Raw genomic sequence first — 15,851 nt, forward strand, 5'->3', positions numbered from 1 at the left:
TCAAGTGCTCCGACATCCTAGGGTTGGTATGAGTAGCTCTATAAACCAAAATTAATGCATGTGAGACGGGTTGTGGCAAGATTAGTAGTACTATTGAAAGGTGGTGGTGAGGGAATCTGTGGAGAAGGCAGTATGGGGAGCACCAAACAATACTAACTCTAAAACTGGCCCTGTTTCACAGGGGAGGGGAAGGGCAATATTCCGATACAGAGTTTCTTGTTGTTTAGCCAGACCTAGTTACTATTACTGTTATCCTGTTTCAGGTGTCCCACATTGTTAGGTCTTGATGAGACCCCTTATTTGCCCCTGGGGTCAAAACGCCATCAATACGTATTTCAAACAAACCACTTTTTCAACCCCAATCATCTTGTTAGAAGGCTGTTAATATTTTGTTTATACATACCTGTGGTCATCTTGCAAAAATGTAAACCTTTTGTGTGTCACAAAACTGTCACATGTTTTAGGTTCTAGTTCACTTGGGACACTAAGCACACTGTCTGTTAGACTTCACAAAGCAAAGTGCAAAAATTAAGTAAAATTACTTATTACTCCCAATGTGTTTATGATCTTGATTCTCTCTCTGACAATCCACTCCCATGAATACATGCCATTTAGCTTCATAATTATCAAATATTGTTTACATAGACCACAGGAAGCATTGTTCACTGTGGCATAATTGATACCCTGGTTCCTTGTAAGTAGGGTCACCCTTGTCCTTGGTACACCTGGTCACAGCCAGTGCACCTAGTGTGCAGGATCAAACTGCAGAGAAGCCTTAAGGCCCCGCCGCCCCACCCAGCTCCCCGCCTCCTGCACGAGCCGGCATTACTATTGCATACAGGGATCTGTTAAACATGCAGCTGCCTGTGTGCAAGAGCAATAGTTCCGTCTCTTTCCCTGCCTGCAAGTCTATGGACAGGAAAAAAGAGGAAACCTCAGCTTCCAGCAAGCAGAAGCAATTTGACAGTTCCTGCCCGCTAGAACCATAGTGTTTGCTTTTGATTGGCAGGAGTTGTCAGTTCCTTCAAAAGCAAATAGCTAAGGCCTGGGAGTGGGCACACTGGATCATAGCAGGAGTCAGCTCCAGGGCCAATATATGGCTTCAAGAGGGGGTTCACATGGCCCCTACTTTGTTGTTTACTGGCCTGTCCTGAGGATCTAGAAACAGTCCAGGACGGGGGTCTGTGTGAGCCCTCTATTAGTAAAAAAAAGAGCCCCGGGGAGGTGCTGGTCCCTGGGGGTGTATGAGGCACAGAATGGGGACCGCTCAGCCCCCCTCCCATTATTAGAAACATGGCCCTGGGGAGGTGGTGGTCCCAGGGCCTGAGTGATGCACTGGAGAGAGGGTCCACCTGGCTCCCTTCTTTTACTTTTATAGCCCGAGCAGGTGGTGGTCCCCGGGGCCAATGGGAGCATTGGAGGAATGTCCACTCCATTTTGTTTAATAAAGCCCTAGGGAGGTGGTGGTCCCGGGGCTCCAAAAGCCTCATTAGGGGGCCCCATGTGCCACACTCCATTTTTTTTAAACAATGCCCCAGGGGACTTTTCTCACCTAGTGTATTGTTTAAAAAAAAAATGGGTGCCCGCACTTGCCCTTTGGCCCTGATAGGGACCCTGAGTTATGTCAGAATATTCCTACCCTGTCCTTTTTTAACCTTTTTTCAGAGTTTCGGCTGAACCCAACACTTCCTGGTTGAAGTGTTGGCAGTCAATCAGATCTCAGCTCATAAAAGTTGTTGTGATTTTATGTCATAGAAGATGTCATGACTTATTAAAAATGTGGGGTAGTTACCAGTGCATGGCGAGAACATGAATTATAGTAACCTTAAGGCACAAGTTATACATATTTGAAATATGCTGAATTTGTTTGGTTTTGTGTGAGTAAAATCTGAACCTAACTGTAGCATACCAGTAACCTTTGTTTTTGTTTGTGAATGTTTAACGTTAAATTCTTTTTCCTAACTATAATGTTCCTGTAACCTTTGTTACTTTTGGTGAATGTCTACATTTTTTTAATGTGTTTTCCAATTATAATGTCCCTGTACCCTTTGTTTTTTTTAGTGAATATCTACAGTTTTAAATGCTATTGCCTAATTAAAATGTCCCTGTAACCTGGGTGTGTGAGTGTTTGTGTGGGTGTATAAGTTGCTGTATGGGTGTGTATGTGGGTGTGTGACTATGTGATTGGGTGTGTGAGTTTTGAGTGCCTCTGTGTGTCTGTGAGTGGGTGTATGAGTGGCTCTCTTGATCTCTGAGTGGGTGTGTGAATGGTTGTATAGAAGTGTGAGTAGTTTTCATGGTATCTGAATGGGTGTATGAGTGGGTGTGTGAGTGGTTGTATGGGTGTGTAAATGGTTGTGTGAGTGTGTAAGTGGGTGTGCAAGCATGTGTATGAATGGCTGTGTGGGTATGTGAGAGGGTGTGTGAGTGGTTATGTGGGTCTCTGAGTTGGTGTGTGAGTGGCTGTACAGTTATGTAGGTGGGTATGTGAGTGCCTGTGTGGGTCTTTGAGTGTGTGTGTGAGTGGTTCTCTGAGTGGATGTGTGAGTGGCTACATGGGTGTAAGTGAGTGTGTCAGTGGTATTCTGGATATGTGAGTGGTTGTGTTTGTAGGTTTGTGAGTGACTGTGTGAGTGGGTATATTTTTTCCATTGAGATGGGATCCAAGGATCTGTCATAGATTCACACAGGAGCCACACTGAGTGCAGCAGTGGATCCATGGATCCACTCATGTTGAAAAACAAAATGTCGTGGGACGATTTCTTGCCCATCAGGGTCCTTCAGCAACACCTCTATCACACCCTTGGGGTCAGGATACCTCTACCTCTACCCTGACCCCTTTTATCAATGTACGCTTTAATTTTGAGGCCCAGGGACCGTGTCCTGGTAGATAAAATGGCATCTGCAAAATTTCTCTGAGGATGTGGCCAGCCAACCATGGCATTGAAAATGGCATGTCGATCCGTGGATTCACTGTGGTGGATCCACTGTGGATCTGTGTGCCTAGATAAACACATTTCATGGAAAGGGGCGACCAATCGGTCCCCCCGAACTTATGGCAGAGTACCACGATCCCCCCGGGAAGCCATCTTGGGCGGGAGGCGAGTCTCGGCTGGTATGCCCGAAGCGGCGTAGCCGGGGCGCGCCTTTTCCCGCCCTAGAGTGGGTTGGCCTAGACACTGACGCGGCTGGCCACGCCCTTGGGGCAGGCAGGGGCGGGTTTACGCCCGCCCTGAAGACGGATAAAAGGAGGAACGAGACCAGAAAGCATCCTCTTGTTCCTGTGCTCTGAAGCTGCACCTCCTCGCGGCTGTAGGGAAGCCTCAGGGGACGGTTTTAGTCGCAGAGACAGCATCCAGTTCAGGTAAGCGGCCATTGCCGATTGCGAGGGAAGAGTCGGCACCCTCTCGAAGGGAGAGGTTGGGTCAGCATGTACCTTTAGCTATTAAAGAAAAGATATGGGCAGGGGAATATGTGAACATCTTCTCGTTGCTTACTGATCATTATGAGATGGAGCATGTTAAAAATCAGAAGGATCTCATGCATCCGAGTGTTTGGCGCGCAAAGACGGCCGCCTTTAAGGTTAATGAAAACATTGGCAATTGGGGCAAGGCATGGGGGATTTTCACATCGATCTTGGGTGAACGGAGGCCCGAATTGCTACCCGAATTGCCGAGTTATCAGTCACGGATCATGGGGTACTCGGTATCACACGAGGGTAATCATTGGTTTTGCTATGATAATCTTTTCAGAAAAGCAAAAGAACATGATAAAAACTTAACTTGGGATTGTTATGACTCTGTGTCCTGGTCCAAAATGAAGGAGACTGGTATGTTGAAAGTGCCATTGGTAGGGAGTAATGTGGGCGAATCCTCCCGTCAGTATGCGGGGACGCCCTTTCGATCAGGTACGGGTACCGACAATCACTCGAGGCCTACCGGTAATACAGGTAAAAAGGGGGTGTGTTGGAATTTTAACAGGGGTAAATGTACTAGGCCCCAGGGATCGTGCAAGTTTAAACACGAATGTAGTGGGTGTGGGCAGTCATCCCATCCTGAGTCCACGTGCAGAGCCAAAACGGGTGATAACGGGGGTAGAGGAGGCGCCAAACAGGTCTAACATAGTCCGAGGGGCGCCTTTACTTACCCCGATTGATACCTTGGCGATGATTCCCTGGCTCAGTGAATACCCGGATCGTGCTTCTGCTGGGGTGTTGCGGAACGGGTTTTCATATGGTTTCCGCATCCCAGTAGGGGACTTTCAGGGTGTGGAAAGATGCAAAAATCAGATATCGGTCTTGCAGCATACGACCGTGGTACAGGAAAAGATCCGGAAGGAGGTTACTCGAGGTCGAGTCGCTGGTCCGTTTAGTGTACCCCCGGTGGCTAACTTTGTTTGTTCGCCTTTAGGAGTGGTCCCCAAGAAGGACCCGGGTGAGTTTCGGCTGATACATAATTTGTCAGCCCCACGTGGTCTTTCCGTAAATGAAGCGATAGACCCGGAAATATGTTCGGTGCGGTACGCATCTTTTGATGAGGCCGTGGCCATTTTGAATCGCCTGGGGCCCGGTGCGCTGATGGCAAAATCTGATATCGAGTCAGCGTTCCGGTTGCTCCCGGTACATCCAGACGATCAGCGGCTACTGGGTTTCACGTTTCAGGGACAGTATTACATGGATAGGTGTATGCCGATGGGATGCTCTATTTCTTGTGCCTATTTCGAGAAATTCAGTTGTTTCCTACAGTGGGTCTTTACTAGGAAGACGGGTTTTCGACATGTTATGCATTATCTTGATGATTTTTTGTTCCTGGGGGCTGCTGGGGATTCGGAATGTGGACAAGCTTTGGATGCATTTTGTGTTTTAATGAATCAGTTTGGCGTGCCATTGGCACCAGGTAAGACGGTGGGTCCTTCGACCTGCCTCGAGTTTCTGGGGATCGAGTTAGACTCCAGAGAAGGTTGTTTCCGTTTACCCGGTGATAAAGTGTTAAAATTCAGGGCATCCCTGCAAATGTGTATGAGTGAAACTAAGGTTAAACTGCATCAGCTACAGCAGTTAGTGGGGCAGTTGAATTTTGCCCTAAGAGTTATACCAATGGCCCGCCCCTTTTCCCGTTCGATCGCTCAAGCCATGGTCGGACTGAGGGAGGGCCATCATCGCACAAGGCTCTCGGCCGAGGTCCGCCAGGACATGCGCATTTGGTTGGCATTTCTGGCGGATTTCAATGGTCGAGTCGTCTGGAACAAACCAGCCGTGTCCTCCGAGGAACTGGGGCTATGGACAGATTCGGCAGGGAGTATAGGTTTTGGTGCCATTTTTGGTACTCGATGGTCTGCACAAAAATGGCCAGCATGGTGGCGAGACAGTGGGCTGACAAGTAACATTGCCTTCCTGGAACTCTTCCCCATTTTGGTGGCCCTGAGAACGTGGCCTGAAGGGTTCAGAGATCACTCTGTGGTATTCTGGTCTGACAATATGACCGTGGTTGAGTGTATCAATAGCCAGGCAGCACGATGCAAATGGATTTTGAGACTGCTCAAGGAAATTGTATTATTATGTATGCAATTGAATGTACTATTCAAAGCGAGACATGTCCCGGGGATAATGAACCAGGCGGCTGATGCCCTTTCTCGTTTTCGTATGCAGGCTTTCTGGGGTTTCCTTCCCACAGCGGACCCGGAGCCTGCACCCTTTCCCGAAGCTCTCTGGTCTCTCGGTGCCCCGAGCTTCGTAACCTCGTGGGAGAGAGTTTAGCACCCAGGACGAGGAAGGCATATGAAGGGGCGTTCCTTTCCTATTTAGCCTTTTTGGGGACTGCTAGAGGGGAGCTTTGGGGACAGGAGGAATGGGTAGTGAATTTTTTGATGTCTTTACATCGGGCAGGGAAATCGGTGGCCACGGCCCAGAGGCATCGGGCTGCCATTTCTTTTGTTGCTAGGGCTCACGGGATACAGGACCCGACAGCGTCTTTCACTGTGCAAAAAGCGCTACGAGGGTGGCAACGCCTTGAGGGTAGCAGAGTAGACGAGAGGCGCCCGATAGGTTTGGATAGGTTGGCCCAGTTATTATCCAGACTCCCTACAACATGTTCATCTCACTTTGAGACAGTGTTATTCCGAGCTGCTTTTACGCTAGCATTTCATGGAGCTATGCGGGTAAGCGAATTAGTGGCGAGGAACAAGCAGGATGTTACGGGAGGGTTGTGCGCAGAGCACGTTCAAATCAGAGGGGAGACGATGACGGTCTCGTTTGTAAGGTCCAAGACCGATCAAAGTAGGATGGGCGACGGCATAATTATACACAGGATTCCCGGGTCGTCCATGTGCCCAGTGAGGTGTTTAGAGGATTACTTGACACAAAGGGTGGCATCATGGGGGGGGACCTTGTTGAGACACGCAGACGCCACCCCACTGACAAGGTTTCAGTTTCAGCGGGTGCTTGCGATGTCAATTACAGCTGCGGGCTTGAACCCGGGCGAGTTTGGGACCCATTCCTTTCGGATAGGGGCTGCTACTGAGGCTACAGCCAGGGGTCTGAATGTGGAACAAGTTAAACGTGTGGGGCGTTGGTCCTCCAACTGTTATAAAAGGTATGTGCGTTTGCACATGTTGTGAAGCTGTAATGATGTACTCACGCTTCTTGTTTTTGTTTGGTTTTCAGTTACGCAAGCCTACGAGGCGGGGCGGACTATGCAGTCGACCCAACACCGGGCCAGCGGTCAGACATCACCGGCTGTTAAAAAGGAGGTGTGGGTCGTGGGCCACTCATACGTGAGGCGTGCCGCGGACGTATTCAAGGCAGGTGACATGGTGCACGTGGCTGGGGAATACGGGTACAGTGTGTCCTTCTACGGAAAGGGCGGTCTCTGTATTGACCAGTTTCAATCATTTTTCGAGGGTTTGCTAGGGCGGACGAGGTCACCGCCGTCTTTAGTCATAGTACATCTTGGGGGCAATGATTTGGTCACCACTGGTAGACGACTTCTCCTGGAGGCGATGCTTTCCACTGTAAGTTGGTTAGCGAGGAGAGTTCCAGGGTGCACAATTGCGTGGTCCCATATGATCCCACGAAAAGTGTGGCGGGGGGCTTTTTCTGTTTCTGCTTTAAATCACTCTGTGAGGAAAATTAATAACAAAGTAAGTAGGTTGTTCCGTTCCAATGCGCTGCATTCTATCGCGCATGGATGTATTAATGATGACAGTATGTACTTGGGGGATGGTGTTCATTTATCTCGGATGGGGAATGAGTTACTCATAGGAGACTACATAGCTTGGCTGAAGACGTTAAAACATGACCTTTAGGTAGGAGTGTGGTGGGGGGTCCGGATAGCCGGTCAACTATCCGGACCTGTGGCGGTAAGGTCATGATCGGTGAGCACTAATTGGAAGATCCCTATGAGTGGGCGTCACCCATTACGGATGGGGGCGCTCGGGGGAGGTGGCCATTGGCCCCTCAACGGGGAGGCGGTCTTTTCTAAGGATGGGTCGCCGAAAGGAAAGGGAAGGCGGTCAAGGCCCCTTCATGGGTAGGAGGGGTTACAGCCCCCTCCTGGGGAATTTCCCGGGGCCAGGACGTCTGCGACGGCAGATGTGGTAAGTTGTGTGGGGTTTGGGGGGGGGTCTACGCTACCTTCTAGATACCTCACACGAGTCCTCGTACGACCTTTAAGTGGCGTCGAGTTTTATTGGTGCCCCCGTCAAGTCAAGGGAAATTGGTAGTTGCACTTGAGGTATGCCTCCGTGCCGCCCCTCTCAAGTGAGGGGGATATGTCTGGGTTAGGGATCTTGACACCGGTTACGACCTTGCCGTTGGCCCTTAAACGTTAGGATGTACAATTTCAAAAGTTAAGTAAATGTTTGGTAGGATGTTAGTTCGGCTAGGAGAACCTTTGTATTAGAGGATATGTTAAGGTTAGCCAAACATCGCAATGTGGTAATGAAATTGTACATAATATGAAACTGTTGATTTAATGTTTTAATTTTGTTTCATATTTTAATAAATACGGCCCGGGAGGGTCACTCCCTCCCGTCTCCAAAAACTTCAGAACTGTTTCCGGTTTCCCATCCTTGGGGATTGTGTTGAGAGGGGGTGGCGGGTATCTCAGCCATATGGAAAGGGGCGACCAATCGGTCCCCCCGAACTTATGGCAGAGTACCACGATCCCCCCGGGAAGCCATCTTGGGCGGGAGGCGAGTCTCGGCTGGTATGCCCGAAGCGGCGTAGCCGGGGCGCGCCTTTTCCCGCCCTAGAGTGGGTTGGCCTAGACACTGACGCGGCTGGCCACGCCCTTGGGGCAGGCAGGGGCGGGTTTACGCCCGCCCTGAAGACGGATAAAAGGAGGAACGAGACCAGAAAGCATCCTCTTGTTCCTGTGCTCTGAAGCTGCACCTCCTCGCTGCACGTGAGCTCGAGACGGAACGAAGAGCCAATTTTGACCCACCCACCAGCCCCTGAAGACAGCGAGTGGTTTTGAATAAAGTTTGATGGATAACTCTGATTTTCGTTTGCAGGTTGTGGTATTATCGTGAAGATGTTGAGTATGCAATAAAGAATGATCGATTTGTGTTATGTTTTGCAAATAAAGTAATTGTGCTTTAGTGTTCATCAGTAAGCATGCTTTGAATAAAGTTGTTGTTGATACTGTCTGTTATATTTAGTCTTTAGTTATTTAGTTATCATTGTCGTATTTATTTTGGTCGGGCGGTAAGGTCATGATCGGTGAGCACTAATTGGAAGATCCCTATGAGTGGGCGTCACCCATTACGGATGGGGGCGCTCGGGGGAGGTGGCCATTGGCCCCTCAACGGGGAGGCGGTCCCTTCTAAGGATGGGTCGCCGAAAGGAAAGGGAAGGCGGTCAAGGCCCCTTCATGGGTAGGAGGGGTTACAGCCCCCTCCTGGGTAATTTCCCGGGGCCAGGACGTCTGCGACGGCAGATGTGGTAAGTTGTGTGGGGTTTGGGGGGGGGTCTACGCTACCTTCTAGATACCTCACACGAGTCCTCGTACGACCTTTAAGTGGCGTCGAGTTTTATTGGTGCCCCCGTCAAGTCAAGGGAAATTGGTAGTTGCACTTGAGGTATGCCTCCGTGCCGCCCCTCTCAAGTGAGGGGGATATGTCTGGGTTAGGGATCTTGACACCGGTTACGACCTTGCCGTTGGCCCTTAAACGTTAGGATGTACAATTTCAAAAGTTAAGTAAATGTTTGGTAGGATGTTAGTTCGGCTAGGAGAACCTTTGTATTAGAGGATATGTTAAGGTTAGCCAAACATCGCAATGTGGTAATGAAATTGTACATAATATGAAACTGTTGATTTAATGTTTTAATTTTGTTTCATATTTTAATAAATACGGCCCGGGAGGGTCACTCCCTCCCGTCTCCAAAAACTTCAGAACTGTTTCCGGTTTCCCATCCTCGGGGATTGTGTTGAGAGGGGGTGGCGGGTATCTCAGCCATATTTCCTCATTATTAATGCCAGAATTGTTGAAGGGATTTACAACAGATTACAAAATTCATTCAGCGGTTCAGGTTGTAGACATGTCTAATATCCTTATGACAAATTGCATGGCAAAAACGCATTATGCCCCCCCACCCCTTTTCGGCTCCAGCTTGAGGAATCACACCAAAATTTTCAAGACAGCAGCTGAAGGGAGTGCTAAACTAGTTTTGATGATTTTGGGATGATTTGTTAAATGATAACAAAGTTACTAGCATGTGCTATGCAAAGAAATGATAAAAGGAATGCTGAATAAATCATACATTCACACCCAGTCAAGAGATATGGGTTGAATCCATTGTTCTTTTGCTCACCATGCCACCCCAATTTAGACCCAGCCATATGCAAATCAGCCTTGACCCTGTGCCTCATGGGAACAGCCTAGACAAAACTGTCAAGCCAGGTCCTCCCTGGACCGTAAACAAGCATCCTGGGACCGGTTTCTGGGTACTACCCTTCATCAGCCATGCTAGCTTGAATCCAGTAGGACAGTGAGCAAGAGACCCATGTCTGAGCATACCCATCCCACTTAGGGTGAAAAGTGCTATGCAAAAAAAGGATGGACTGAATGCTGAATAAATCATACATTTACCCCCAGTCATGAGACCTGGGTTAAATCCATTGTTCTTTTGCTCATCATGCCACCCCAGTTTAGACCCAGCCATATGCAAATCAGTCTTGACCCTGTGCCACATGGGAACAGCCCAGAACGTACTGCTAAGCCAAACACTTCATCTTTCGAAACTAGGTCCGAACTATAACTCCCTAGTGGCAGCATACATATGTGAAATGACAATTACAAGTAATACATTTATATGTTATATATATTTATGTATTAATCATTGAAAAACACATTGATTAAACTAATGATAGTAATACTATTTATAAAACCATTTAGAATAAAATTAGTAAACATATTTATTAAAGTAAAATAACAATAAAGATAATAGTAAAAATCTGATTTATAAAGTGCATGGTTACGCCCTAGAGCATGACCCCACGCCTAATAGTGGCAATCTTAGTGTTAATCAAAATAATAATAAGAAGAAGATGAAGAATAAGTATACAAATAATTTGATTTAAAATATATCATATTTATTAACTCTAAAAAAGTTCCACCACAAACTGTACCCATTCATGAAGCCTAAAAAATCAATTACTCTTAAAAACACCTCCTGGGTCCTTGGTGCTGTCCTTGCCCATGCCGGACTGCCCTGAATGGTCAGCTTTCTGCCCCTGCCACCTCATTCCTGCTCTCTGAGGTGAATTTGCTGCCCATGCTGACCTGCCATCTGAGGGCAGCTTGTTGCCCTCCCCAACGACCATTCTACCTGTGCTCTGTTCTCCATCTGTGTGCATCCGCCCTATCCTGCCTGCCCACGGTGGTCAGCTTGCTATCCCTGCCTATACCCATCCGTTCTATGTGTGAGCCTCTGACCCCATCCTTCTGCCCTTCGTGCTCCGTTGTGCTAGCCCTGCTCATTCTGAACCGCACTCTGTGGTCAGCATGCTTCCCCTAACCCTTTTCCCCCTGCCCTCTGTTCACTGTCTGCATGTTACTGGTCCCTCCCACCTGCCCTTTGTTGTCAGTTTGCTTCCCCTACCAGCCTGCCATCTGTGGTCAGGTTTCTGACCCTCTCTCTCACTCTGCAATCCACTGTTCATCTTTGTGCCCATGCTCACTCTCTCCTGCCTTTCACTATGATGAGACTGTCCCTAGCACCTGCTAGTCCTAATCTTAGCCTTCCAGAGCACTAACCATTATTTGTATAACTAAAAGAGCCCCCTCATTGTGTTAATTATTAAAGAAAATGTACCAGATTTTATAGTGTTGATTCAATCAGATGGCTTTAAGTGTATCACACTTTGTCATAAATACAAATGTTAGTGCTCAATTTGTTTATTATAACACTGTGTGAAGCTGCAGTAGCACACTGGGGAGTTAACTGAAAGACTGTTCCTGGTTTTTAAAGTGTGTATTTAAATCTACATTTCAGAATGTTGTATTAACATGGATGACAAATACATTTCAGAACTCATATAAAATGTATCTTCATTTTAGCTTGCTACAGCACTAACTATGATTTCTAGTAGAACATTAACTCCCTTATTTCCTTCATTTCTAAAGGAAATGCTTTAAATTATACATCTTTTAATCCTTCAAGATGGCTTCAGGTGTGCCACACTTATATCACAAATATAGAAATTTAGCGCTCTAGTTATTATTTATTAGATTACTGTGCCAGACTGCAGTAGCACACTGGGGAACCAACTGACAGGCATCTGCTTCTGTAGGGAGTATATATTTTACTCAGACTGTCAGACTTTACTCTCACATGGGTGAGGAAGCTTTACACCCTCACACAAAAGCCTTTGTGGTCAAGATGTGCTTAATCTGCTCCATATGTTTAAAAAAAGATTGACTTTCAGGTGCTCAACGTGGCCATGAAGGGGTTAAGGAATTTTGGTGTCCAGATATACTGTGATTAGCCACTTTTGAAGGGGAGTTTTCAATCCGATTGGCTGGCCACAACATGAACAATATGACTCAGGGACATGGGACTTAGATGAACCATGTTTGAGAGTGAGAGAACATTGGTTTTTCTCTTGATTTTGTCCAAAGGGCTAGGGAAGGTGCTTTGGTAGCTGAAATTACAGCTCATTCATATTATCTATGTTTGCCTTGTGAGACCCACATACCCACTTACATACTTACATACCACTTAAACACTTACATAACCACTCACACACCCATAAAACCACTCACACACCCACTCAGAGACCCACAAAGCCACTCATATACCCACTCACACACCCACCTAAACACCCACACAGCCACTCACACCCACTCACACACCACACAACCACTCATGCACCTACTCACACACCCACTCCTAGACCAACACAGCTAGTCAAAAATGAACTCACACCCCCACCACATACTCACACACCCACTTAAATACCCACAGAACCAGAAACACACCCACTCACACACTGAGGTCACAGCAACATTGTAATTGGAATATAGCATAAAAAACTGTAAAAATTCACTAAAAAAGCTAAGGTTACAGGACATTATAGTTAGGAAATAAATTGTGAAAAACATAGAAATTCACTGAATAAACCTAAGCTTAAAGGGATGTTAGAGTTAGGTTCAGATGTGACACACTCAAAGCCATAGAAATTCAGTAGTTCCCGCCACATCCGATAAGTGTTGGTTTGTCTGGTGCGGGAGCCAGGGGGCAATGACCTTCCAAATTCCGTCCACGGAAATGCTCCAGCACGGCTGCACAAAAAGTCCAATTGTAGAAGAATAGGGGGTCTGCGTCACAGAGGCAGCCGTACACCGTCAAAATATCATCAGCAAGTCCTGTAGCAGTTGCAGACAGCAAAGAACACACTGGCACAGACCATCAGTAGGTAGTTATTGTTAAGTCTGCTTTTTCATAGATGGGGCCGTTTTTTTTACTTCCTACTTTTAACTTCCCTGTAACCGAATATACATATGTGTATATATATATATATATGAAACGAAATTACCGGAGGCATTAACATTATGGCACATCACGGACCCCACTGAAGGGGCAAATTGGACTACAGCCCCCAGCATGCCTCACCAGGGAGAGCATGCAGTTTGGTTAAAAGCGACAGCTGTAGTCAATTCCGTCACGTGCTGCCCAGGACCCCATGAAGAAGAAGCAGGAGCTTCGAAACGCATCGGGGGGATGTATGAAAACCGGACCAATTTTGCAGCCCTTTTGAAATAAATAGTGTTGTTACACTGCACCAGCGGAGTGGCGTCCTTGTGTTCAGGGGCACTTTGGAATAATGTTGTACGCGGCGGCCTTAGCCGCGGAGGATGCACCACCCGGCAGGACTCTCTAAAAACGGGACTGAATGGCGGGGCTCTCTCTGCCTGAATTCAGCGCTGGTGCGTCATAATTGAAGGGCTGAATTGTGTGCCGGAAGCCCACTGGAGGGCTATGAAACGAAATTACCGGAGGCATTAACATTATGGCACATCACGGACCCCACTGAAGGGGCAAATTGGACTACAGCCCCCAGCATGCCTCACCTGGGAGAGCATGCAGCTTGGTTAAAAGCGACAGCTGTAGTCAATTCCGTCACGTGCTGCCCAGGACCCCATGAAGAAGAAGCAGGAGCTTCGAAACGCGTCGGGGGGGATGTATGAAAACCGGACCAATTTTGCAGCCCTTTTGAAATAAATAGTGTTGTTACACTGCACCAGCGGAGTGGCGCCCTTGTGTTCAGGGGCACTTTGGAATAATGTTGTACGCGGCGGCCTCAGCCGCAGAGGATGCACCACCCGGCAGGACTCTCTAAAAACGGGACTGAATGGCGGGGCTCTCTCTGCCTGAATTCAGTGCTGGTGCGTCATAATTGAAGGGCTGAATTGTGTGCCGGAAGCCCACTGGAGGGCTATGAAACGAAATTACCGGAGGCATTAACATTATGGCACATCACGGACCCCACTGAAGGGGCAAATTGGACTACAGCCCCCAGCATGCCTCACCAGGGAGAGCATGCAGTTTGGTTAAAAGCGACAGCTGTAGTAAATTCCGTCACGTGCTGCCCAGGACCCCATGAAGAAGAAGCAGGAGCTTCGAAACGCGTCGGGGGGGGATGTATGAAAACCGGACCAATTTTGCAGCCCTTTTGAAATAAATAGTGTTGTTACACTGCACCAGCGGAGTGGCGTCCTTGTGTTCAGGGGCACTTTGGAATTATGTTGTACGCGGCGGCCTCAGCCGCGGAGGATGCACCACCCGGCAGGACTCTCTAAAAACGGGACTGAATGGCGGGGCTCTCTCTGCCTGAATTCAGCGCTGGTGCGTCATAATTGAAGGGCTGAATTGTGTGCCGGAAGTCCACTGGAGGGCTATGAAACGAAATTACCGGAGGCATTAACATTATGGCACATCACGGACCCCACTGAAGGGGCAAATTGGACTACAGCCCCCAGCATGCCTCACCAGGGAGAGCATGCAGTTTGGTTAAAAGCGACAGCTGTAGTCAATTCTGTCACGTGCTGCCCAGGACCCCATGAAGAAGAAGCAGGAGCTTCGAAACGCGTCGGGGGGGATGTATGAAAACCGGACCAATTTTGCAGCCCTTTTGAAATAAATAGTGTTGTTACACTGCACCAGCGGAGTGGCGTCCTTGTGTTCAGGGGCACTTTGGAATAATATATATATATATATATATATACATATATATATATATATATATATATATATATATATATATATATATATATATATATATATATATATATATATATATATATATATATATATATATATATATATATATATATATATATACCATTAAACCATTCCCTATTTGGAACCGCAACGTGGGATAAAGGGCATGCCAGTCAGACAGAGGCCCATCTGAGGGCTTGCAATACTTACCCGCAGGACATCGTCATTAACTACTCTGGGACTGCAACTCCCAAAAACCCTTGCACAGTCTCATCCTGAGCAGCCAATTCTGGGCGTGTGATTATGGTGAAAAGGAAGGGGCGTCACCAGAGCGAGCATCCTGAACAACCGCCGCCTCTGACGAAGGAGTCAGGAGACTCGGAAACGCGTTAAGCGTTTAACGGTTGCAACAGCTGTGAAAAGGAATCTGCCTCGTTGTTATGCCTATACCCATTAAATGGCCTTTGCAAACGCTGCATTTTGAGTGTGTATGCACCCACACCTTCTTGCACGAAGAAGGTAATAAAACAGGCACTTGCAGGAAATCCAAGTATCCCCAAATCGTCTTTATTGCATTAAGACAGAAACTCCCAGGTCATCACCAAGAGAACCAACGCGTTTCGTTAACCCCTGTTAACTTGCTCATATATATATGTATATATAGTATATATAGTGGTCTCAAACACCAAACACATAAACACATTTTCCATGCAATTTCCCGTACGAATGTCAGACAATGCTCCAGCCAAAACGTCTGAATGTACTTACACTAATTGTGTCTGAAAGCTTGAATTTTACCCAAAGGAGTGTTTCTTTGATTTGGTGACTATCTGTTCAATCTTTTGAGAGAAACTAAACTTCAAAATGCATAGATATCTAGCGACACAGTACTACCAAGGGAAGACAGAGGGAGTACCTAAGCACAGTTTAAGGTGGGAAAAACTACCAAATAAACACTTTGATAGGCCGTGCACTTCAGGTGGGAAGAATAGTGAAGCATGGTAATAAAATCTTTCTTCACCTTAAAAAACTATAGATATTTACTGAAAAACAAAGGTTAAATTAATGTTGTAGTTAGGCATGGCAAATACTTATTTTTTATTTAAAAAACCTTTAATAATTCACTGAA

At 47.1% G+C, this 15,851-nt stretch overlaps 1 protein-coding gene across 1 annotated transcript in view; it reads right to left on the reverse strand.

Annotated features, from left to right (window-relative positions):
• The window catches only part of OTOGL (otogelin like), a 1,110,282-nt gene that overhangs the window by 24,355 nt on the left and 1,070,076 nt on the right, over positions 1 to 15,851 (reverse strand). The window lies entirely within an intron of this gene.

Source organism: Lissotriton vulgaris, chromosome 1_1 (genome assembly GCF_964263255.1).
Source record: "Lissotriton vulgaris chromosome 1_1, aLisVul1.2, whole genome shotgun sequence".
Taxonomy (NCBI): domain Eukaryota; kingdom Metazoa; phylum Chordata; class Amphibia; order Caudata; family Salamandridae; genus Lissotriton; species Lissotriton vulgaris.